This window comes from Ambystoma mexicanum, chromosome 13 (assembly GCF_040938575.1).
Source record: "Ambystoma mexicanum isolate Mex_15411 chromosome 13, UKY_AmexF1_1, whole genome shotgun sequence".
Lineage (NCBI taxonomy): Eukaryota > Metazoa > Chordata > Amphibia > Caudata > Ambystomatidae > Ambystoma > Ambystoma mexicanum.
In genome coordinates this window covers 486,089,173-486,115,165 of record NC_090938.1, presented here as the reverse complement: position 1 = coordinate 486,115,165, position 25,993 = coordinate 486,089,173, and the positions used below count along the sequence as shown (strand labels likewise).

The following is a 25,993-nucleotide window of genomic DNA, read 5'->3' as shown; positions in this document are numbered from 1 at the left end:
TGAACGACTATTTGAACTACATAGAAGGTAACATCTGGAGGTCTGCGTTATTCTTGTTACCAAAATGTATTCCTTTCGAACTGATAAAGTATGAATTTGGATTACTATCTCTTTCTACCTATGTCGCTTGGAAAAGGATGTGTTTATGGAGAAAAGGTAAAATGGCAGATGAGGATACTTTATATGCCTGTGCTGACAGGGAATCTACCGATCCTTTTAAACACACTCTCCATGTGGAGACAATGAAATGTTTAGTCGAATTAGGCATATCTGTTACATCTTTGCGCAACAAACCCTCTAAAATCAAAGTAAGCCTTATGGGTTTTGATTGGCAGAAAACCAAGAACAGAATTTTAGAATCCAAACGTTATAAATTTGCATGTTCTACATGGAAATGGTATCCGGTTATGGAAGGGTACTTAAAGAAATATCCTAGCAAAAGACTGCGTAATGACTTCATGCGTTTTAGATTTAATGTAATTCAAACAAATCAAATCAAATGTATTAGAAACTGTAACTCAGGGGATTGGACATGGTGTAGATATTGTAAAAAGGAGGGGGTAGTTGAAACACTGCAACACATTCTTTTGGTATGCCCAGGACTTATGTCTCAAAGGATAAGGTACTTTGCTCAATTTGTCCTTCAACTCAAGATGTAAATAGAGAATTTATATGGTATAGAATGCTGCATGAAAACTCTACCAATCTGAATGTTCGGGTAACCTCCTTCTTGAGAAATGTTTGTGATCTAACTTAGTCCTGCGAAAGGTTGTTAGCATGTCTCTTTTTTTCTGGTAATCTTGTAGACCTGGTGCTCTATGAGGAAACTTGGAATTAATTTGAGTTCAATATATTTTAAGATATTTTAAGGAATTGTCCTGTATGAAATAGAACAATCCTTAAATAATTTTATTAAATTAACCACCTGGGAAATTTTTCAGAAGCTGTGTGTGCGATTTAAGCTAGTTGTATTACTTGTCATTATACTTTCTATGTGATCCTGATGACTAAATGACTAACGATGAGTTTTAGAAACAATTGTAAACTAATATTTTATGAAATTATTCTTCTAGATGTCTTTTTTCTTTTCTTTTAACTTGTAAAATTTACATTTATTGTGGAATTCTTTTATACATTTCTTGCTTCTTTTGTAAAGGTTTACAATAAACCACAACAAATTAAAAATGTTTTTTTTAAAATCCAACCAAACCCCAAATCGGCATCCAACAGTATTTTTAGCACTTCTCCTGTATAAAAAGGGTGCGATTTTTACTGTAAATCTAACTCAGTAAATATCACGTTAATCCTAAAGAAACATTTGCTCTGATATCAGAGGCCTGTCCATGTGCTTAGTTGCAAAGAGGTATCTTTGGCGCAATCAGTATATGCAGAGGCTGGTATCTCTAAGGTTGCTGGTTCGAGTCAAAAGACGTCTCTTGGATTATAGTGCAAAATTATAATATTCATTTGACGATTGTAAAAATGCAATTGTGACAGTATTCGCCCTCCCTTTACCAAAAACCGGCACAGGGTTTTTAAATTTAAAAAACTCGGGAAGGCAGGACAGAGCGTAAAGTTCCGGTACGAGCCGGGCAAAACAGGGACATCTGGTCACCACACGTCATGTTGACACTCGGGACCTGTACACTTCTGGCATGCAAGCATCAAGAGCTGAGTTTTCGTACCCGGCGTTCCCTCTATCACACTGACAACCACCCTCTTTCTTTTCTTGCAGCGCCAGATGCAACAAGGCTAACAAAGTGTCAGTGGTGCCTTTACTAGACCACTTTACACTTCAATACCGTACTCCCCATCCACCCTCCCCATTTTTAATTCCGAAATTAGAGAACTGTTTGTGGTGATATTGGAAAGGGGCACTGAAGTTGAGGAGTGCTGAATAGTGCAGTGGTTGTTGTGAACAATTCAAAGGGGCGGGGGTTATTGGTATTTAGGGAAATGAATGAGGACTGCTTAATTGTCACCGGGGAGTCGGCATGGGGCCTGTGTCCGTGACATGGCCATGGCTTTCAATTCATAGTGCTAGGTGAGCAATTGTTCACCCGCGCATTGGCACATCAGGGCTTTTACAGTCCATGCTGCAGCTGCAATCAGTACATAAGAACGCATGCACCAGAGGCTTGGAGCTTGCGTTCAATTCCAGTCAGTGTGCCTTCATGCCATGTACGTTCGTAAGGGCCGAAGTTTGCCCAGTCTGTCTTAACTGCTCCCGTCATTGTAGATGGATTGCGAGTTCGTACAAGGGTGGTTTTGTTCTCGGGGCATCGTTTCTTTTGTGGCATCTCCCCGGGAAGCGAGTGCCTCTCTATCCTCTCGGAGCTGCAGTCACAGAGCAGTCTTGTCCTTGCTGAAGGATGCCGCCTGGACGTGGGCGGAATGTGTTGTGCGCGCGGCTCATCATGTCAGCACGCTCGCTCCCATTTCACACTTTGGGTTGGTTTCCCTCCGAGGACGACGGTTCTGCCCCACTTTCTGAGAAGAGGCAGCACCGCAGAGTGAGCGGACCGGGCGCGTGAAGGGTTAACGCAAAGTGGAAGTGGCGCACGGGCGGCGTCCCACGAAGACATCAGGCTGCTGCTGCCTGCAGCTGGGGGCGGGGGGCTCTGCGTAGGCACCTGTGAGCTCCACGGCGTTCAAGGTACAGACTGCAGTCCAGGCCGGCTCGGCTGACGGACGCCGCCGCTACTCTGCCCCCTCGCGCTCGTTTCTCCTCAGAAGACACCGGGCGGTGACGATGCAGTGGGCGCCCAGCTGCGCACGGGTAGATAACCTTCACCATTCGGAGGTGGGTGTCCTCGCATCTGAGCGAGTCATTCTATCTGGCAGCGCGAGCTGTTTTTCCTGCGGGGATGCTGAAAACTGTGGAAACGTGCTTCTCCTGTAGGCGAGGCTGCGCATGAACTCGGGCGTGGGGCGCCTGTGCTGTGCACGGAATCGGAATGCCGAAATAGAGCGCATCCACAAACGTGGCCTGCCCATTGCAGTGTCCATCCGCGCATGTATTGGTATTCATGTGGCGCCGGCACACACGTAGGTTCGTCCATGCTAGTGTCTTTACAAACGTGCGTTGTGCGTGCGGATACATCCATGGAACGGTCTACGTGTGTGTTATTCGTCCTTACACGTGTCCACGTTCTTATAGTGTGTGAGTTTGTGTGAGATGCGCGCGTGCCTATGTATCCTAGCTTCTAAGAATATTCCGCCCGCCAGGTGCATGCCGTTTGCGCAACTATCCGTCTGCATATGCTTTTTTCGCAAAGCCTTAGAGGATTGTTCGCCGCCGAGGCTGGGGCAACATCAGCAGGCTGAACCACAGCACTGACATCACATTTATTATTAATGCTCTGAAATGAAAGACTGACTGACTTCGCATTGAGTCTGCCCAGGTTTCATTTGCTAGCTTTATTGGCGTGTGTTTATTTGCTATGTGTTTGTAGGGGACCACAATTTGCGGACACATTCGGTCCGCTTGTGCCGCCTTGAAGTAGCTCAGGGTGGAGCAGGTTATGCCTGGAGATGTTCACCTTGCTTCGGATTGCAGAAGCACAAAGCACCTTTCACCTGTCGTTTTAGAAAGACATCTGAAGGCTTGTATTGTTTCAAGTAAATGGGAAAAATCAGCCTTCACCGGTGCAGTCGGCTGTATCTGAATTAGGAGTCTTCATTCTGGTGCCGTTGTGGAGCGCTGTGGTTATTGTTAGCCTGCTTGTTTGCCATGGTGAGATGCCCCCCTGCCACAAGACACCTAGTTATCGGTGCCCTCACATTATGGGAGTCCACCGTGTGCCTATTAAACATCTGCTGATTCACCAGTGCTGCTTCTGCGGGGCAGAGCCGGGCTGCGCTGCCAGTGCAATGTGTGCTGCAAGGGACCTGTACTAACGCGCTGCTTAACGTTGGGCTCTCTCCCTAATCCTGCCAGCCATTGCCACAGTGTCGTTATAACCACCCTGCCGAGCGCCACTCACGTCTGCCTTGTAATTATGCACTACTGCCGGCAGTATGGGATTACCGTAGATGCGCCCAGTGATTTGCATTTTTGGTGGCACACATATTTTCCCTGGAACACTTGCGTTTTCCTTCATTTACAGCAGCTAAATAAATACTACCAAGCTAAAAAAAAAAATGAAGCAGTAGTAAAAGAACCCCCCAAAAAACAGCCAAGTAGCATGAGTGACAGCGATGGGGCCTCTGCTGCACAAACCACTCTTTTGTGACCTCCCACGACACATGCAGCACATTGCTGCGCCTGGGATTTTCACTAGTTAAGAGTAACTCAGAGCTGATCTTACTTTGGGTGGTAATTCTTCACTTCTTTCAAACAATTTTTATAGTTTGGTTTTGCCGCAAGCAATGACCTCCTTATTTACTGGTAACCCTCCTTACTCATAGCAATAGTCTCATTTGTCCCAGTGCTGACTAATGAAGTTGCCTACCTGCCAGACAACGATTCTCCAAAATCCGTTAGTGTAATCCCAAATCGGCAAATAGGTCATGCCCACTTTGCTCCTCCTAGTTTTTTTTTGTAGACAATTTTTATACATTTTTTACAACACACCAACCATAACCAACATTTAAGACATTTCCATTCATCAGCTTCGTAACTTGCATTTGCATGTTGTTCAATGTCGTCTTCCCCCCTCTCTCCCCTTTAACTCGAGCTTCCACTTCAATGCCTTAAATTTCGTTTCACTTGGGTTAATCCCCTTCACAATTCTCGGTCGTATCATATTCGCTGGATTCGTCAAGGGAGGATCCCGACAGTGTGGCTACCATTTGTCTCCATGCTATCGGAGGTCCTGCTTCCTCCTCCCCTCCTCTACTGACTGCTTCGTACCATGCTGCTGTCTCAGCGTCTTTTTTAGGAGATCGTTCCACTACACCTCTAATCTAGGTCTCTGGCCTGCTTTCCAGCCCATGGCAATTCTCCTTTTGGCCAGGATGTAGGCCAGGTCTTTCAGTTTACTGATATGTTTTAGATTGCGTGGTCTGGTAAATCCCCCATCATGCAAGCCCATACCGATTCCACCTCCTAGCTTAATTCCTTTTTCGGAAAGGCGTTGTTTAACTTCCCCCCCAACATTTTCCCACACGCCCAGAACATGTGAATCGTCCCAGCACCCACCTCCCCGCACTTGGGACATTTCTGCACTGCTGTGCTTGCAAACCTAGTGATTTTATGGGGGGGTCATATATGCCCTATGTGTGACATATATATTTGCTGCAGCCTCGCGTTCCTGGACACCTTCTTGTGATACCTCTCATCTTCGGACAGCCATCTGGCTACATATTGTAGCTGCCCCGCCAGGTGGTATATTTCAAAATTTGGCAGGTTTATGCCCCCTCTGTCGTACGTGTTCTGCAGTTTTCATAGGGCCTCTCTGTTCCTAGAGTTGTGCCATATAAAGCCCCTGCATAAGCTCTGGAGTTTAGTGAAGAAGCGCTTGGGCAGCATATATGGGATAATCATGAAAAAATGTAATAGTCTGGGCAGGACCACCATCTTGAGCAAGGCCACCCTTCCCACCATGGCCATGGGGAGTTTCACCCAAAACCCCATGCTATTCTTAATGCCTTCCACCGCCCTCTCCGTATTATGTTTGTGCTCGTCTGCAATCATGTGGTACATATTAATCCCCAGGTATCGGAATGTTCTAATCTGCCAGGGTATCTGCAGGACAGGTAGGTTCTCCCGTGGGACCCCCTGTATCTCCCCAGGGGGAACATATTTGATTTCCTGGGGTTTACTGCTATGCCCGAAAGAGTAGCATATCGCTCCATCACCTCTAAGACATACTGCAAGTTTTTTTCTGGGAAGCGCAGGTACAGCAGCATGTTATCTGTGTACATTGACATCAGGTGCGGTCCCCCCTTCGTATGGACCCCTCTTTCGCCGTACTTCTGTCTAAGACAGATTGCTAATGGTTCTAATGCGAGAATATACAGCATTGGGGACCATGGACAGCCCTGTCTTGTGCCTCTGCTGAGTTGCCATTTATCTGATATTATCGCTCCCGTTTTGACCCTGGCTGTTGGAGAGCTGTACACCATCTTCACCCACCTCAGGTACCCTGGTCCCATCCCATATTCTTTCAAGGCCGCCATCATCCACGGCCACCTCACGGAGTCGAAGGCTTTTATTGCGTCTAGCGAGACTATCGCTATTTCACTTGGGTCCCCCTCTACCTGTTCTATGATATGGTGGAGTCTCCTATGGTTATCGGATATGTTTCTGCCTGGGACATAACCAGTTTGATCGGGGTGTATGAGTTTGTTTATTACCCTTTTAAGTCGGTTTGCCAGCACCGCCGTTAGAATTTTGCTGTCCTGGTTTAACATGGATAGGGGTCTATATGATCCGCATTCCTTGCTTGGCTTGCCGGGTTTGAGGAGCGGAATAATGACTGCCTACCTCAGGGAAGCCGGCAGTCTTCCCTTCTCAAAAGCCTCATTTAGCATTGCCAGCAGTGGGGGGAGCACTTCCTGTCTATACATTTTATGGAATTCGCTGGGGAGCCCGTCAGACCCCGGGGCTTTACTCGTGGGTAGATGCAATACCACAGTCTCTAGTTCCTCCATAGTGATTGGGGCGTCTAGGTTCTCCCTTTCTTCCTCATTTATGTTAGGAAGTCCTATGTCTTCCAACGTCTCCTGGGTCTCCCTTTCTACAATCTCCCCCGAATCTGAGCAACCCCTCATTCACTCTCTCCTGGGTGTTCCAGATCTGGCCTTCCTCTCCTATTATCTCCCCGATTACTGTTCTCGGTGTCTCGTTTTTGTATGGCCATGCTAGCAGCCTCCCTGGTTTGTCCCCCCCTGCATGTTGCCTTTCAATGTATTTTTTATAATTCAGGTTGCATAGCCTCTCCCAGAGCCCCCTTCTAGCCTGTTGTAGTAGGCTCACTTGTTCAGCGTCCTCCTGCGAGGTACCTTCTCTTTTCATGATTTTTTCTAGTTTCTTCTCTGTCTCTTGAAGCTCCTGCTCTATGCTCCCTTGGAGCCCTCTAGATTTAGATATGGCCGCTCCCCTCACCGCCACCTTAAAGGCCTCCCACAGGGATCCCTCTGACTCCACGCTCCCTGTATTAGTGTCAAAATACCCGATAATCTCCTCCCTTAAGTCCTCCCGAAATGCTGTATACTTCAGAGCCTCAGCTCTAAGTCGCCATGTTGGGATTCTAGCTCTGGGGAGGTTGATGTTGCCACTCCAGAACCAGGGGGGGAGTGGTCCGATAATATTCTCGCCTTGTATTCTGAGCCAGTCATTTCCCCAACCAGCTCTGGAGTGGAGAACATATAGTCCAGTCTCGTGTACAGTTTTTGCGGGGCGGCATAGTGTGAATAATGCTTATCATTCAGGTGCTGCTGCCTCCAAATATCCTCTAGCCCAAAGTCTCTCAGCAGGGCCTGTAGCGCTTTAGCGGCGGTAGTGGGTTTATCTAGTTTTGTATCTGACCTGTCGATTTTAAGGTTTAGCGTGCAGTTGAAGTCCCCTCCCCATATGATCGCCCCCCCCAATGTGGGGGCTGATTTTGCTATATATAGTCCTGAAGTAGGCCGCCGTGTCTTGGTTGGGGGTGTATGTGTTTATGATGCTCAGTTCTCTATTCTCCTCCTAGTTAATACCCAAGAAGTCAAAGGGAGATGCCACTTGGGAGGGAGGGCGGGCGATTGTAAGTACTGGGATGAGGAAGAGTAAAGCTGATTGTCAGTAAATAATTGGGGCATTGTTGGCTCCACGTTCATTATCCTCCTCTGAGTTCTTAGAAAACCACAGACATAGAAATACTGCACTCAGTGAAGTTTACTGCATCCGAGATCATAAATCTTTCAGCTTCCTGCAAAATGATGTGAGTTGAAACCCTGATCTTCCTGACCCAGAAGATGCATGTGATGGTGAAACAAATTTAGAGGGGAGGGGGTGGGTTACAGGTGACCACCCTGCACATTTCTTGAATTGTCTCCCCTCAGGCAAATATGTGGCCATGCCCCAGGTAGACTGATCTTGATCTTGCATCCCAGGGGAATACCATATCTCCCAGAACATAAACCCACCCAACAGCATTCTTAAGCTAGTAGCTAACGGTAACAGTCAATGCCTTCTGACCCCTGCTGGAAACCACAAAAGTGACAAACTGGCTTCTAGAGTGCAAGAAAGCAGCTGTCCTTTCTAAGTAGGTGAGTAGAACCAGCTTCACATCAAGATGCTGCATAGCCTCGGATAAATACTCAGGGAGAGAAGGATAATACTCTTTTGTGCAATGTGAAAGCAAGAGAAGAACTTGGGCTAAAGGGAGGGTCACATCTCGGGATAGTAGAATCTGGAAACACCACAGGATCCAGCTGATCCACATTGAAGAGTCCCAATTCACCAAGCTGCCTAGCGGAAGTGAGGGACACAAGGAAGAAAGCCTTTCAAGTAAGGAACGTAAGATCTACAGAAGCTAAGCGCACTAAATGGGGGCTCAGAAGGGCCCGCATGACAGTTGGTAGATCCCAGGCATAAGTTAATAATTTTCCCAGAGAACCGGTAAGTGCTAAATTCATTGCGAGACAGGAAAGTAGAGGTTCAGCTGTCACAATCAACCCCCCCTGCAGGTTCCATAGTGACCCATTGGGCCTAAAGTGAGGAAAGAGCCAAGCACGGTCTATATCCATTCTGTAAAAACTGAGAAAATTCAAGAGCACCACACTTAAAGGAAGGACCTGTTCTCCTTACACCAAGCCACAAAGAAATCCAAGGGGCACACATAAAACAGAATAAAACAGAAGGTAGACGTTTTATGTGAACAAACTCTGCATGGAATGGAAAACCTGTCCTGGAAATGCAAGCCTTCTCACCCTTCATTTCAGGCCACTTGTTTCCAGCTGCTGATGGGGGAGCGACGTGGAGAAGATACAAGAGAGTCAGACTGCTTAAAGAAATGAGCCAACAAAGACCTTCGCTGCCAAAGGGGAGTCCCCATGATCACCATTCATTTGCTCAGCCGCTGGATGAATAAGGTGTCCATCCTCAAACTATGGAATATGTGAGCGAAAGCAATGGAGGACAGACTCCATTGAACCAATCTATGTGATCTGTTCACTGCTGATGTGTTGTCCATCCTTATCCAGAATGCCCCTCAAGGCTCCTCCCACCGATCTCAGGATCAAGAAATTGTTGGGACAGAAAATTACCACGAGTTTCCTTTAGTTGCAGGATCAATCACTCTTCTCCTGCCTCCTATGACTAATGGCGCTGTGTGGTTTATGACCCCAAGAATGCCCCCAGCCCAGAGCGCTCATGCCTTTCACAATAATGATAGGTGGTGGGTGCTTAGGAGAAACCTCCTCAAAAGGTTGTGATGGTCATATCACCAATGCTACTTAGCCTGAGCGAAGCCATCATCAGAACCATCTTCTTGAGGTATTGAGATCTTGGGTATCAGCATCAGTGGAGATGCAAGATAAGTGGCATGAATAAAGTTCCGCCTGTGGGTTGACAAAAACCTTTGTCGACATGCGCCGCTGGACACTGAGCCAGACTCATTCCTAAGATTGATTGAGCCTGGCAGAGCCTCTCCACCACCTTCCATGTTGTAAGACACCTGCCCTCCAGGGGAAGAACAAAAGGAAGCACTGATGTACTGTAGTCTCTGTGCCAGCAGCAGGCTGTATTTCTTGAAGTTGATGAGTAGTCCAGAATAAAGGATGGAAAACATCAACTCCATCCCCTTCACTGCCTTCTGCGAATGGCCCCGACCCAGTCAGTCGACAAAATAGGGATATACCACTTCATCCCTCTTTTTCAGCAATGCTACTGGCAATGGAAACACAGGACAAGGATCCTGCTTCTGAGGATGCTCAAGTGGGTCCTGACAACCACAGTAGAGGCGTTCGACGTATGCACAGGGCCTCCCAAAATACCCAGAAGGTGTTTATGCATCTGGGGTCATGAACAAAAAGGTTTCTTACTTCGCAGCCTTCTGAGACACCCTTTCAAGGAGCAGGCCCTCGCAGTCCTCGGTGCCCATCAAGGACGTGCGCAGCATCTGCTGGATGCTTTACCTGATACGCCTGCCCCCACTTTTCTGTTCAGCCTGCAGCTTGGCTCCAGATCCAGAGAGGGTCATCCCCCAAAGCCCAATCTGGTCCACCGTCCCAGCTCCAGAACCAGGTGAGTGTATTCTCGCCAAGTGCACGACCATCCGAACTTCAACTGCTGCTGCTTGGCCGGCAGAAAATCTGTGTTTCAGGTCACCCATGGGCCAGCAAGGGGGCGGGGGGGGGCACTCTTGCACAAGTCTTGACGGCACAAGGATGAGCCCAGCAGGCTCCTGAAGAATCGCCATCCGGAGGCAGCACAAAAAAACTGGAGGATCTTGGAAGGCGCAGCCTCCTTATGGTGGGTGTTGAGGCCAACAGGAAAAAGGAGGATTTTAGGAAATCAATGTTTGGAAGGCGAAAACCTTTCTAAGTACATGGACATAGACAAGAGAAAGGGCCGTGGCGGTAATGCAGATACTACTGGCAAATATGCCTTTAGCACCAGCAGTATTTCTACCGTTAGTAGTAACATATGTTCATGTATTTTGCTGCCAAGCTCTAATTTCTCTGCCTTTATTTGACTGCTACCGATAATGGCCAATCGTCATCAGTAACCCTGTCCACAAGAAACCCTGATATACCTTTTCCCTTCGTTAAAATCTCCCTATTTCAGTAGATGCATTCATTTTATGCCACCCAAATATACACTGTGAAAGTCTACTGTTTAGGGACAGTTTGTCAACTATGAACGTGTGCTGATGGTGGTGAATTTGTATATTTGTTTGCGCTGGACCATAGTGGATGGCCATTCTCAAAGCGTTTTGTCATTAATAGGGACGCTTTCCACAAAACACTATGCATTTTGTCGTTGGGTATTTAATTCACGGTCACTGGCAACTATGAGAAATGTGATATGACGAGGAAGGGCCTAGAAAAAATGTCAATTCATTTTCAAGTCGCATATAGCGCATGTGTATGAAAACATTGTATTTAAATCAGCAGTATTCAAACTGTGGGGCGCAGCCCCCTGGGGGACCACAGCCTCATGTCCAGGGGGGTCGCACACCGACAGTCTGAATTAAAAAAAATATATATATTTAAATGCAATTTTATTTTAGTTTAAAATCTAGACACCTGTCTAGATTCTAGACTAAATACGTTTTAGCCCACAATATTCATTGCATGCTGAAGATCAGATTTGGCCACAACATACAGTATTGAAGCTCTCTTCACTGTTAGATCTTGCATGTTCTGTTAAACCATGACATTAGTTAACTGTGCTATTTAAAATGCAGACAATTTGAGGAGCACCATAAAAAGAGGGAGATTCAACCGTAATAGGTCTTTCTACAGGATAGCCACCTTCATATGCTTGATCAAACATATTTACTTACGGCTTCCAGTTTTCTGTGTTATTTTTTTATTTTTTATTCTTTGGCTGGCATTCTTTCGAAGTGTATTTGACTGCATGCGCGCAAGGGTGTTTTCATGTGTATGATGTATGTTTGTATGTATGTGTGCATGTAAGTGTGAATTATGCAATGCCATGTGAGTGAGTGTATGCTAGCTCTGTGTGTGCATGTCACTGAACTAGTGACACTTGTTCTAGAAAGACTTGTTAATAAGCGGTGCAGTTTAGGCATGGGAGGTAAGAGTGGTAAACAGTTAATTAAAAAAAGTCTGCTCTAAAATGCAGCATTTTAACCCATTAGAATGGCATATCTGAGGGAACTATTTATGCCCCCCAACTTAAAAAATTCACCAGCCACCGCTGGCCCTGCGACTGTGCTAGGAGCAGGGTGGGGGAGCAGGATGCGGGAGCTATGGGATAGTGGTTGGAGTAGGATGGAGAGAGCCCAGGGTCTGTGGTATTGTGGGGTGGGGAGAGCTCAGGGACCGAGATAGGATTGGGATGAGGGAGTCCAGAGACTGTGATGGGAGCAGGTGGGGGAGCCCAGGGACTACACTGGGAGCATTGTGCGGCGACAGGGCACGATCGTTCTTAACCATTTGGACTTACTGTCCACTTATTTTTGGGTGGGTCCGGGCCTGCCCACATTTTGCTCAGGGGCGCTGGCTAAAATAGTTTGAAGACCACTGATTTAAATTGCTTATTGCAGCATTTTTAACCCTTTAGCTCAGGCATTTTTTGTATTAATGTCCTGCCTCGGGTACAATTACATTAATATATTACTCCAAGGTCATTAGTCACACGAGTATGTTTAGTACTGCTGGTTTCTTAACTGTCATTGCACCTTTAACAGTGACCCGCCCAAAAAATGAAGAGGTTTTTTTTTTTCGATTCATGGCAGGCACTGAATTTAAGTTTGGAGGACAGAAATCTACGTTTGGAATGCAAAAATGCCAAATTAAAAAAACTAAACAGAGTAGGATTTCCATAAAATGACAGTGTGCTGCAGCCCACAGAAGATGTCTACCTAGGTAGGTGAACAATTCATAATAGTTGTTTTCTGCTAGACCTGTAAATTGTAACTTTTTTTCAAGGGAAAACATTGCATGCACATATTTTAGAGCTCTACATTCTAGACTGTTAATTGTCAATTTAAAACTGGAAAAGCAAAACTACAAATTGTAGAATGCAAAGAATGAAATCAGAATTTGGTAACACACACTTGAGACAGCAGCACTCACATTAGTTAGGGCCCACTGTGGTCAATCCTGCAGCTGTGCTTGGAGCGACACCATCCGGACACAATTCTTGCGTAATGTGTTGGCCTTGGGAGACAGTATTTCCTAGCACTTGTGTTACAATCCTTAAGATCGCTGGGGGAGCGTGATGTTTTCTATAGATTGTTTTTAAAAATGGACTGACTGCTGTTTATGAATTTACAAACCTCTAACAAAGTCTATCACTTGCACAACATACTTTAGCTGAGGCCGACCTTAGTCTATTTTCAGCTGTACTAGAAGTTACTTCTTCTGGGCATAGAGTGGTTGAATGTGTCGGCCACACAGTGGAAGTGCTCTTTGGGTGCATGCAGGGAGCATGCCCAAGGAAAGCCCATCTTCGTCTGTCCGTGACAAGGATGGGACAGGAGCCATTCCCGTGGTTGAATTATTTACTCTAACCTTTTAGCTACATATTGGAGACACCCTCCCCAGGATAGTTTATGGATCCCTAATCGATCAGAGACTTTGCGTAGGGAATACGACATCCCTATCCAAGCCACCCCTTCTGTACAAACATATCGAAGTATGATCGTAAAATGGAGGATCACGCATTCGCTGCCATAAGGATTCAATCCACAGTAAAATATAGTACAGACGTTTCAGATTTTATCACATTACATAGGTCACATTGATGTCACCTTTCTATTAGAAACATGCTTGAAAGTTGATTCTGGCCCAATATTTAACCATTGCATTCACTGTCACAAAAATGAATACAACACAGACCTCAGCCTCACATTAAAACAAAGCTGTAAAGGGTATACCAGGATGTAAATCTCTTTTGTACCACTGTACTAGTAACATTCCCACAAAAAGCTGTTCTTCGGGTATGTAGACCCGCTTGCTATGAACCTCTCTTCTCCCAATTTGATGTTGGATATTCTCCTGGTGGATTTAAACAATCTGATTTAAATAATCTGACTGTTTTGGGAAACTTCAATCTTCTTGTTCATGCCATTGACTCACCATTAGCCATTCATTCCTTGAAATGTTTTGAAGAAGTAGGGATGACCCAGTAAATTAAGAACTCGGCACAATATATCAGGACATATTTTCTATTTGTTGTTCTTCCAAAATGATACTTTCATATTTTGTCCTATTTTGCTTTTAACTTGGGCAGACCATCTGGCTATACTATGCCAGCTCATGTGCCAAGGCATAAACAATTATTCAAATTCGGGACCCCTACAAATCAAAACGATTTATAGAACAATGTAGACATTCCTCCCCTGCAGGAATATCTAAGGCAAACAAAGGAAAAACCTAATACTATCACAAATTGGTTGTACACAAGGCTTGCAAACATACCGGGTTCACAGATTTATCTCAAGCCAAAAAGACAAATAAAAGGTTGGAGCACATTTGGTTCAGAAATTCTGATCATCAGGCAGATTTAGTCTAATCCGGCATAACACACAATTCAAAAAGCTGTTACACCAAGTCTCTACTACATAAACAATATTTTTCTTGCAAGCAGCTGCCAAAAAGAAGCAATTTAGGATACCGTACAAACTACAAGACCGTACAGTCATGATGAAAAAAGGATATCCACTCATCTCAAATTCTTTCCAATAATATTGCAAACTTCTTTTGCGAAAAGATAACAAAAATGCATAACAATGCTCTGCTAGAGTCACAACAACAAGAACGTATGTCAAAGTTGCATAAATCTCTCTAGATTTCATTTTTTGAAAAAAAATCTAATGCATTTTCCACACATCCAGAAAACTTGCTAGCTCACTTCGAGATCTCAATCTTCCTAAGTTATTCAAAGCCATTTCTCTAAATGGTGTAGTTGGGAATGTACTCCTTGTTGAACAGAATGATTCACCAAGCATTGGCATCCTGCCAGATCGCCTGAAACTTGCAATTACAACACTCCTCCTGAAAACAGCCAAAGGCTGATCTGGAGGATTCGGCAAACTGCCAACCCATTCCACACCTGCTCAACCTAGTGAAACATTTTGCAATATTATATTGCAAAATTTGCAACACGTATGAAGGGACAGACAATATCTTTGACCCACTGCAAGTAGGAGCTTGTCCTCTAAATGGGACTAAGGTCACTACTGCCACAGTCTTGGATGATTTCAGATGGCAACTACACCAGGAAGGCAGTGGAGCACTGGTACTCCTTGATCTGTCTGCCGCCTTTGACACATTACCACACAAAACACTCCTTTTAATACTCCATGAGCTAGGCTACCGTGGGGCGGTCTTGGAATGGATTCACTCTATTCTCTGTGGTCATATACTGGTGGTGTCTTTACCACCCTTCAGTTCTGAAATTGTATCTCTTTAATGCAGTCTTCTGCACTGCTCCCTGTTTTATTTAATATTTCTATCTGTCCCTTAGTGGTACTGATGACATTATTTGGGGTCACAGCATATAATTAAGATGATAAAACAACTGATTTTTGCACTTAACATTAAGGACTACCCCTGATTCATCTAACTTTTCGGACTGTTCGGTGGCCATACCAAAATGAATGTACGCAAGCAGTCTGAAAATTAATTCAACAAAAACCAGAATGGTGGTGGGCTGACACATGGTAATGCAACTCCTGGCCAGCCCAGTTTGGTGCCTGTCCATAACCTTCTCCCTTTTCAAGAAACTAGGAGATTTAAATGGTGCTGCCCTCGGCATGATTCCACAGGTTAGTGCAGTGGTGAAAACTTTGCGTCTCCTGAAAATAATGTTTCCTTACCCTGATTTCCCCAGCAGGGTCAGGCAATTGTCTCTTCCATCATGGACAATATAAAGATAATGTATTTAGGCTTTCGGAAATACGTTATCTAGCGCCTACAGCTATTCCAGAATGCAGCTACTCGACAATTGCTTGAAACGCACAGATGTAATCAAGTTACTTCTGTGCTTAGATTTCCTAAGTAGTTCGCAGTGGAAAGCAGAATTAAGTTTAAATCGTCCACCGAGCCTTGCACTTTCTTGGAGCATCCTTTTTGGGCCTGAAATTCTGAAAATATACTCCAGGCAGATCCCCATGTTAAGCACATAAGTTGTGCTTCAGCATTTGAAAAGTGAAATGGAAAGCATGGGTGACTGCTCCTTGTCGGCATGTGCTGCCAGGTTGTGGAATGCATCCTTTATGATACTTTGCGATATCGAAGACCATTGACAGTTTAGGCAGTTATTAAAAAGCCATCAACCGCACCTAGAAGCATTTGCACATTAGAGGAGTTTGCGTTATTATGGCTGGGGCAGTGTCTTGTGCGGTAACAGTGTGCTTTACAAAGAAAAGGTCAACGTGATGTTGGGAAACCTGATGGTTATTGCATTTGCACGGTGGGCATGCTGCAGAATTATACATGGGTGAAATTGTTTGACCAAACTGTGAAGTACCTACGTTTTAAGTTAATTCGAAGTTTGAGGCATATCATGAACTTTTACTACTAAGTGTGTGTTTTAAGTTGATAACTGATGACACCCGATGAACGTTTCTGTAAATGATGAGGCAGTACGTTCAGACATTTCCGGCCTGCAGTCATCCACTTGAAGCTAAATCGTGCTTCCAGGGGAAGTTGGTTGCTGCTCTTATGCCAGTTTGTACACACGTAGAGCTTTCTCTCCAGCTGGTACAAAACCTGAATCATTAAAACATCAGCCACACAGAGATGGGCGTTATATTGACCTGAAATGTAGTCCATATACATCACTGATAATATAAATGTATAATGTAGTATCTTATGACACGTGCCTGGCATAGTGCTGTAGAGCTTTCTGAGGTACATGCCTGCCCCGAAGTTTGCCTAATGTTGCATGTCTAACCCCAATGGGGTTCATTTAACTGACCTCGGAAATACGAAAGGCTGCATTGTGCACACTTGATACTACGGTCTCAGACCTGCAGGAATTTTAGATATACAATACATGCCTGCGATGAGCGCTCCTTTTGATAATATGTATATCCTCTGCAATTTATGCATGAGACTGCCAAATAGTGAATGGCTGCATCCTACATGCCTAACAATGGACTCCAGCTCTCCTGGCCTTTCAGCTGCAATTCCTTCCCATCCACGGCTCCGAACTCTAATATTAACAAACTCACTGAATGTTGTCTGAAAAGGGACACTGTGGCGCTGCCCGATGACGGGCTTACGCGGCGGCGTGACGTGTCATGCCGCCGCGCTGGGTATAAATAAAGGGGGCGTTCCCGGCCGCATCAGAGCGACCGGGAAGCCCGAATACGAAGGACTGGTGTCGGAGTGAATCCTTCATGTGGTGGGGGCTTACGGGACCGCGTGGGGGCTCCGACCCGCCCCCAACAGTGGCGACGAGTGGTGAGGGAGACCCGGGCCCGGCGGTGTAATCTTTGGAAGATAATTTTTTTGAACGAAGCGGAACGGACCTTCGTTTCGTTTCATGCCGGGTCGCGGGACGCACACGCGGCCGGCGGCCATTTTGTCTTGGAGGCCGTGAAACTTCACGAGGCTCCGGTTTGGAGCCTGAAGTCAACACGGGCCTAATTTTTGGACACATTTATAGCAGGAGGTCTACCCTGCACGCCCATGTCTGATTTGTGGGTTTTAACCCGATTTTGGGACTCTTACGTCGTGTGAAAGCCAGGAGAAGGACTTATATGACAGGGCCTGTCTAGGCCAATCCATCGCCTCGGCTCAATTTTTGGAACTCCCAAGTCCATTTGGATTGCGGCAAGGTGGATCCACGGTGTTCTCTTTGTCCCCTTCATCATCAGAGTGGCGTGGGTTTTTCTTTGTCTTCTTCATCGTCAAGCTTGGCTGCTCTGGGTATCTGAGTCTTTTGTGCATCCACTGGTGCCTTGTCCGGAAGCCTCCCCGTGTTTGAACTGTTCGTGTGCCCGGAAAGGAGGGGTGAGTCGCACTATGATGGTGGGTGTTTGAGTTGCGGCCCTCAGGACAGTAGGTGGGGGTGCCTGTGCGCTCAAGCCCATGGGTGACTCTGAGGATTCAGACAGTGGTGGTGCAGCAGCGTCACTCCCCCGCGATCGTGGCCAGGCAGCAGCTCAACATCAGGCCGCCCTACCTCCGGTGATTCAAGCCCCTGCAGGACCGCCACCTGGACAACCAGGGTTTCCCATCATGGCTCAAGCACGAGCACCCGCGGCCCATGCCGCCTTGCAGCCCATCCCGGAGTTCGATGCATCGGGCCCACCCTTGAGCATGGGGCCCCGATGGAGAAGATGGGTGAGTCGCCTCGACAGGTATTTCAGGGCTGCTCAGGTGACGGATGATGACAGCAGAATTGCCACCATGCTGTAGTCGGCAGGGCCGACAGTCCAGGAGATATTTGAATCGCTTACTCCTATCAACAACTCCTATGATGCGGCCAAGGCGGCACTCCTCGCACATTTCCTTCCCCTTGCAAACGTGGACTATGAGAGGTTCGTCATGCTCTCGGCTAAGCAGAAGGAAGAGGAGACACTGGACACTTTTTATGGTCGCCTACGCCACCTCTCCCTCGGATGTGCATGGGGGGATGCAGACGACATGATATGCACGATGCTAATCCAGGCATGCTCCTCCGGCAAGCTCAGGAGGCAAGTCCTGAGAGAGCCGGGCATCACGCTGCCCCGCATACTGGAGCTGGGCAGGTGCCACGAGGTAGCAGAAGCACGAGCCAACAGGATGGAAGCTGGGTCTCGGTCAGTGAGGTCGGAGGAGGTGTGTGTCGTGTGGCGGGGTGGCCGAGGAGTGAGACGCCCGGGTGGAGGACCCCGAGACAGGGCAGGAAGAGCCGGGGAGTCGTGCCAGAAGTGCGGGTACGACCTCCCTCACATGGCAGAATGCCCGGCGGTTGGAAAAACCTGTGGGAGGTGTGGACTGGCCGATCACTTCTCGAGAGTATGTCGTGCAGCCATGCCGGTGATGGTGCCGAGAGGTCAGGCACGGACGTGGACTCCGCGCCAGAGCCAACAGCCCAGTATTGCCCAGGTAGAACAGGGTGAAGTTGAGTCCCATCCGGAAGGAGCCGAAGAGGAAGACGAGGAGAACATCTTTTTCGTCTCAAGCGTGGGAATACTCAAAGGAAAAAGCAGGAGACAGCCGAGATGTGTGGTCGAGATCAACCACTCCCCAGTCCTCGTTGACACAGGCGCCTCTGTCAATGTGATGGCCAGAGGGCATTATGACTCTCTCAAACCCGTCCCAGGTCTGGTTGCACCGAAGGCCCGCATATTTGCTTTTGGGGGTCAGGAACCGCTACCGCTCGACGGTGCCTTCGTGGCAGATGTGGAGCATGATGGCTCACAAATCAAGACTCGATTCTATGTGACCCCGGTGAGCAGCAATACCCTGCTCAGTTGCGCAGCTGCGGAGGCCTTAGGTATCGTCAGCTTTGCATACTCCGTCCACCTGGAGGACATTAATGATCTCCTCGACAAATATGCTGCACTCTTCAGTGGGATCGGAAAGATGACTGGGGAACCAGTTCGATTACACATCGATGAGTCAGTGCAGCCCACCGCATTGAAACACCGCCGAGTACCATTCCATTTAAGGGAGCAGGTCGATAAGGAGCTGGACAACTTGGTGAGCCTGGATATCATCGAAAAGGTTGAGGGCCCAACCCCCCCTGGGTGTCTCCGATCTTGGTGGCCAGAAAGCCCAAGCAACCTGACTCGGTACGCATTTGCGTGGACATGAGGCTCCCCAACAAGGCGATCAAAAGGGAGCGCCATCTTACACCAACGATCGATGATATCATTGCTGATGTTCAGGGGGCTCGAGTGTTCTCGAAACTGGACCTCCGAGCCGGGTATCACCAGGTCGTCCTTCATCCAGAGTCCCGGTACATAACAACGTTTACCACCCATCGGGGACTATATCGATACAAGCGGTTGAGCTTTGGAGTATCGTCTGCCGCTGAAGTGTTCCAAAACATCATCAGGGGCGCCCTAGCAGATCTGGAGGGCGTCCTCAATATCAGCAATGATATTCTGGTGTTTGCCAAAACCGAAGTGGATCACATGAAGAGGCTCGATAAAACTCTGAAACAACTTTAATCGTTGGGCCTCACCCTTCACAGGGAGAAGTGAGTTCATGCGCCCCTCTATTGAATTCTTTGGCTTCATATTCAAGGAGTGGGGGGTGTCGCCAGACCCGAAAAAGGTTCAGGACACCAAAGTGGCGAAAGCCCCTGAGTCTGTGACGGACGTGAGGAGCTTCCTGGGGATGGTAACTTATTGTGGGCGGTTCATCCCGAACTTAGCCTCGAGATCTGAACCACTCCGGGCGCTGACCAAGAAGGAGTCACCTTGGCACTGGGGCCCTCTCGAACAGGCCGCCTTTGAGGACATTAAGGGTGCCCTCACAACGGGGGACACCATGGCGTTTTTCGACCCCGCCTTGAAATCGGAGATTGTGGTCTATGCAAGTCCTTTCGGGTTGGGGGCAGTGCTGACTCAAGTGGATCACAACGGGACTGTTCGACCTGTGGCATATGCGAGCAAAGCGCTCACCGAAACGGAACAGAGGTACTCCCAGATCGAGCGGGAGGCCTTGGCAGTGCTGTGGGGCTGCAAACATTTCCGGCTCTATGTCTTGGGACGTCCAGTGACGGTGGTAACTGACCACAAACCACTGCTTCCGATTCTAGTGGGCTCCTCGTCAAAACCACCGGCTAGAATTGAGAGGTGGATGCTCGCCCTCCTCGAGTATTCCGTCACCCTGGTGTATAGGCCAGGGGCCAACAATGCCGCAGACTACCTCTCTCGTCATCCGGGAGTAGGTGGGGGAGATGGACATGACACCTGCGGAGAAGAAGCGGACAGTTATGTACGAATGGTGGTGGAGGCGGCAACGCCAAATGCGATGTCCCTAGAGGAGTTGGAGGCTGCTGCGGCTGAGGACGAGTGTTTTCGAATCTTGAAGGACACAATGCATAATGGGTCTTGGAAGTCCATCCTCGGAGCTGTGTCCGGGCGCACGCCGGAAGCCAAAACAGCTCTGGAGCAGTTGTGGAAGGTGAAGGAGGAGTTGTCGTTCTCCGACTCAGGGCTGCTACTCCGGGGTGACCGGATCGTTATTCCACGGTCAAAGGTGAGCGATGTGATCAGTCTCGTTCACCATGGACATCAGGGCGCCGCCAAGACCAAGGCGCGGCTCCGCTCGAAAGTCTGGTTTCCGGAGTTGGAGAAAAGGGTGGACGACTTTGTGGCGGCATGCGTATGGTGTCAGGCGGCCTCTCCTCTCCAACGAGAACCTGCAATTGAGGCAATGCCCCGAGGCACGAGGCCCTGGGAGATCGTCCACGCCGACTTTGGCTCAATATCAGTGGGCACTCACTTCCTGGTAATAGTCTGAACACTCGAGATGCCCGGAGGTTGAGTTCGTCGAATCTGTGGCCTTTGAGCATGTGGTGGTGGCGATGGAGAAAATATTTGCGGCCCATGGCTTCCCCCACACTCTATGCTCTGACAACGGATCGCCCTTCCAAAGTGAGCGGTTCTCCGAGTTGATGGAGAGCTGCGGAATACAGCACAGGAAGATGTCCCCACTGTGGCCCCGAGCAAACGGGGACGCTGAGAGACTGATGCGGACTCTGAACAAAACCTTCCGAATTGCTCAGGGGCAGGGGCAATCCTTACAACGCGCCCTCTATCAGTTTCTGCGGGTGTACCGCACCACCCCACATGCCGCCACGGGAGTGGCGCCGGCAGAAGCGTTATTCAAGAGGTGCCCCAGGGGACTGCTGCCGGAAGTTGGGGAGAAAGAACCAGGGGTCATCGATAGTCAGCGGGTGGAGGCTGAAAGGCGAGTCCGAACGGAACAAGAAAACCTGCACAGGGGTCTCCGGCCTCAAAGACTTGAACCGGGAGATGAGGTCCTTATCCGCAACCGACACCCCCACGGGAAGCTCTCGCTCCCCTATGAACCAGAGCCATTGGATGTAGTGGCAGTGAAAGGATCCATGGTGACGGCCTCGGATGGACGATCTGCTGTCACCTGAAATGTGAGTTTCTTTAAGAAGCTGGGTGATCCACGAACTGAAACCCCACCCGAACCTGATCCACCAGACATGCCTGCTGACGGAGGTCTCTGGGGTGAAGGACCCGAATCCCCAGTCCGGGGAGACGCGGCGGAAGGACGTCACGTGCCGGAGGTAGGCCGGAGGTACCCCCAGAGGGCTGGGCGAGGGAAACCTGCCTACCTCAGCGAATAGGTTGTGGGACGCTTGGTTAGTGAACTGGGGTGAGAAGATCTGGGTGGATGACATTAAAGGGGTTTTTGGGTGTGCAGTAGTGTTTATGATAGATGTGTGGTTTTCTGGTTAATAAAGTTACTGTTAATCTATTTTGTTGTTCCTCCCGGAAAAGGAGGAGTGTGGCGCTGCCCGATGACGGGCTTACGCGGCGGCGTGACGTGTCACGCCGCCGCGCTGGGTATAAATAAAGGGGGCGTTCCCGGCCGCATCAGAGCGACCGGGAAGCCCGAACACGAAGGACTGGTGTCGGAGTGAATCCTTCATGTGGTGGGGGCTTACGGGACCGCGTGGGGGCTCCGACCCGCCCCCAACAGACACCAGAAAGATGAATTTGTGTGCATCATGCAAGCTTACATTTTGACTGCCTCTACCTATTTAAAATTACACTTTGACTCCGGTCATGAACTTTCCTTATTAGTAAACACCACAATGTTAGTCTTCTTCCAAATTCAGGATGAAAAGATTACCCATGCATACTCGGCATGTGATTATCCCTGCCCTCGGTTCTGTGTGGTATTTCCGCTTTATAAAGGCCGCACAAAAAAACGATTTAGTATATAAAAGCGGAAGTACCACACTACTTTGGGGGGGGGGTCGGGGTTCATCCCACCAAACCCCCCTCAGGAATCCGTAATCCTGGCAACCCCCCACCCCAGACACACTGACCCATTCACACAGGCATGCATGCACACTCGCGTTTACCCGCTCCCCCCGTCACGCGCATAAACATTTCCCATCTTACCCACAGACACACACAGACACTCGCACACCAAAAACACTTACCGCAGGCACCCGCATCTCGCCTCTTTTGGCCCGGCCATGCCTGTCCGCTCCTGCCAGTGGCGCAACACCATTGAGCTGACCTTGCTCCAGCCCCCCACCGCCCTGAAATTTTGGTCTACGTTGACTCAACCTGGCTGACCTACAGAGCCGTGACCGAACAGAACAGGGCACAGATGTTAAACGGCACCTGTGCTTTGCTGTTAACAAACTGAGCTACCTCTGAACTCTACTGGTCTCGGGGGTGGGGCAAAAAAAAGGGAGAGCACCACACGCTCTCGCTCTTTATACCCAGCTCTTTATACCCCGGCAGAGACCCCTGGACGCAATGTTTCCGGCACCAGGCAGCGACACCTGAAAATGACGTTCTTGTACCGCCCGGCCCTCACCCCCCATGGTGTCTCCCCCCGCCCCCCTCCCTTGGCCTGTCACCAAGCCTCCCATGGCGCAACCCCGTCTTTGCACAAGGGCTGCTAATTATAGGCAACTTGAATCGTGATGTTGGGTTAATACTTGCATGCAGCCAGGGGAGTGATTGGAAGGATAGAGAGGGGACAGAAGACGGCTCATTTTCACAGCAGTCCTTCCGTGGGTGCTTTCAGACTTAAAGGATAGAGTTAACTGCTTGTAACATTAAATCAGCACTAGAATAGTCTCATTAGAATGCATAAAGAAGTTAGATGCACCCATCCAAAAAAGTTTGCCCCATCCCCACCATCTCTGAAGTTAGTGCCTCTCCCAAAATTTGAAGGGTTGCCCCCCCCCCCAGTCTAGCTTTCATCATTATCATCATCAATTTAGTTTATTCGGAAAAGAAAATATCCATAAACATTACAAAAATATACAGAGTCAATACAAAGTACAGTGATGAGTAAAAAACAATACATGCCAGAGTTTGTGTTAAACATCATTCAAAAGTCAATAAAAGGCCAAATAAAAAGATACTAAGATTAGATGCATGTGTTCTCTCAAATTACAGGAGATTTAGTTCCGCCAGTGCCAGGTTATTCTTAATTTTTCTTAGCTTTCCAAGCGTACAATCAAGTGAAAGGAAGTTTGTTCCACCGATACCAAGCGTTTCTCAGGTAGACTACACAGCCCCAAGCCACAGGAGTAGTGGCTGCCGACAGTAAATGGAACAAAGCAGGTCTAACCTGAGAAAAAACAGCATTTCTGAGCAATAGTAGTATTGTTTTTCTTCTTAGATCCCGGTTAGTTCGGCAAAACATGATGAAATGCAATAGGTCCTCCTCAGGTCATTCACAACACCTTCAAGCTATAGATTGTTCAATATTTGACCAATTTCTGGTTCGTGCCCTAAGCCAAATGGAGTCAAAAAGTGCCCTTGTCAGTGCCCACCGATCAGAGGGTTAATGGCTATGCAGCAAGTACTCCTGGGTACCCTCTACAGTTGTTATGATAATATGCCTTCTGTTGGCAGATACCCCCAACACAAGCATTTCTCTGTTAGTCACAAGAATTGCATTCTACAGTTGCTTAGCTTTCATTGCACCCCTGGGCGCACTAGTGTGCGTGGCAGGGGCCGACAGTTCGATTTGGAAAGACAGCTCGAGCGGTCTCTCTAAATAGTTTATTTTTCTTTGTTTTTTAAGAGTAAAAAAGTCACTCCATACGCTGCCCTCGAGTATAGCGCCCCCGAAGTTGTGATGGATAAAAGCCTGAGTCATCTTGACCCAGATGCACACCTGTAGCCCATAGGTTATATAGCACAGTAGGCACATTAACCACCTGAAAAATCCTAAATCTGGCTAGCCTTCACAGAAGCTGGGGATTCATTTAAGATCTGGTTGGAAGCAGTCCATAGCCATGTCTTTTTTTATAATTGGGCGAAAAAGGAAAGAAACCCCATCAGAAAGGTGCTTTGGAGTCCCAGAACTAATTTTGTGATACCACCCGATCTACATTTTCTTGAATTGTTCAGTTTGTCTCTTATAAACCAGTCAGTGAGCAGATCGAGAATTCTGGAAGATGCTTCCAGCCCTTCCTCATTGGCAAACCGTCCCCTCCTGCGTCGTCATCCTTGCGGCCCTCTAATCCCTGACCTTCATCCACACAAAAGACACCACCCGCTGCAGTAGGGCGGTCTTGGTAAGTTAGGAGAAAAGATCAGAGACTTGCATTCTGGATCCATGACTGCCCATTGACAGGTCTCCCTGGATCCACGACTGGCTATTCACAGGTCTCCCACTAAGTAATTTGCATCATGAGACGCGGTGCCATGGTGGTGCATCTCCACATTAGAAGTAATTATTGTTCTTTAGCATAGTGAAAACACTACATCTACCACATTCAACTTTGTGAATTTACTGGAAGACCTGAAACCACAATTTCAACCCTCCAAAGGCGTTTATGCTGGATAACATCAAGGCAGAAACTACATCGCCCAAGATGCACTGTGCTGCATGGACAGTGCCAGCCCTTTGCTAGGAAGGGCCTAAGCCATCCCACTTTGAAGTAGAAGTCCTCACTCTGTTGTGATGCCCAGCTCCATGCTCTGTTACCAAAGAGTGTGACAAGAGCCTGTCAAATTTCACACCTCAGTGCATTTACTTAACGTTTAAACAATCATTAACGTGAAGGCAGCACCATATGTACAGTGGCAGAGGACAACGCCTGCCCAGGCAATATCAGTAGACCCCCTATGATGAAGCCAATGAGTTGACGGCTGCTAGTTAGCTTTTAGAAGGCCCAAGCCTCCAATGATTAGCATCTTTGTGAAACTAAATAGCCTATGAATTGGGATGAAGGATGCATCTAATGGGCCAAAGGAAGGTGTAATATCTATTTAGCCCCCTTGGTTTAGAAGAAGGGGGGAGGGGTCAAGAGTGCAGTGGGTTTAATCACAGCGCTACCAGCTTTCAAAACTGCCACCCAGCCCCCCAACCCTCAAAATAGTTTTGGGAAGTTGGCTCCACATCTGCTGTGCTGAGCTACTAAAAGAACAGTAACTCGAAATGCCTTTTCAAAATCTCCTGATTGTGTCACACTGGAAGCAAAGCCACCAGAAATGGCATCTGCGAAGAAGCATTGTGATGATCTACTGCAAGAACTCGAAATTAAATCTATGGCTTTGAAGTATCCTGATGTTGTTGTGCTGGATATCATGCAGCCTGAAACTTCATTCCAAAAATGCTCCGTGATGAAAGGAATGCATCTGGAACATGCAACTTTCAACTTTCCTGAACTTAGTTGCTATCAAGACAGAAACTGCCTCTCTCAAGTGCCATTATGCTGAGTTTCTGGAACACACAAATA

General features: G+C 47.8%; 1 protein-coding gene across 6 annotated transcripts in view; it reads left to right on the top strand.

Moving 5' to 3' along the window:
- The window catches only part of TANC2 (tetratricopeptide repeat, ankyrin repeat and coiled-coil containing 2), a 3,436,361-nt gene that overhangs the window by 1,091,605 nt on the left and 2,318,763 nt on the right, over nt 1–25,993 (top strand). The window contains exons 1-2 of one of the 6 annotated variants that reach the window (XM_069634136.1): nt 2,444–2,803; nt 12,357–12,486. The exons of 4 other annotated variants lie outside the window; for them this stretch is intronic. The gene's annotated coding sequence lies outside the window, so the exon portion shown is untranslated. Of the gene's footprint in view, nt 1–2,443; nt 2,804–12,356; nt 12,487–25,993 lie in introns of those variants that run through there. One more of the 6 variants, XM_069634137.1, reaches the window with a different exon arrangement.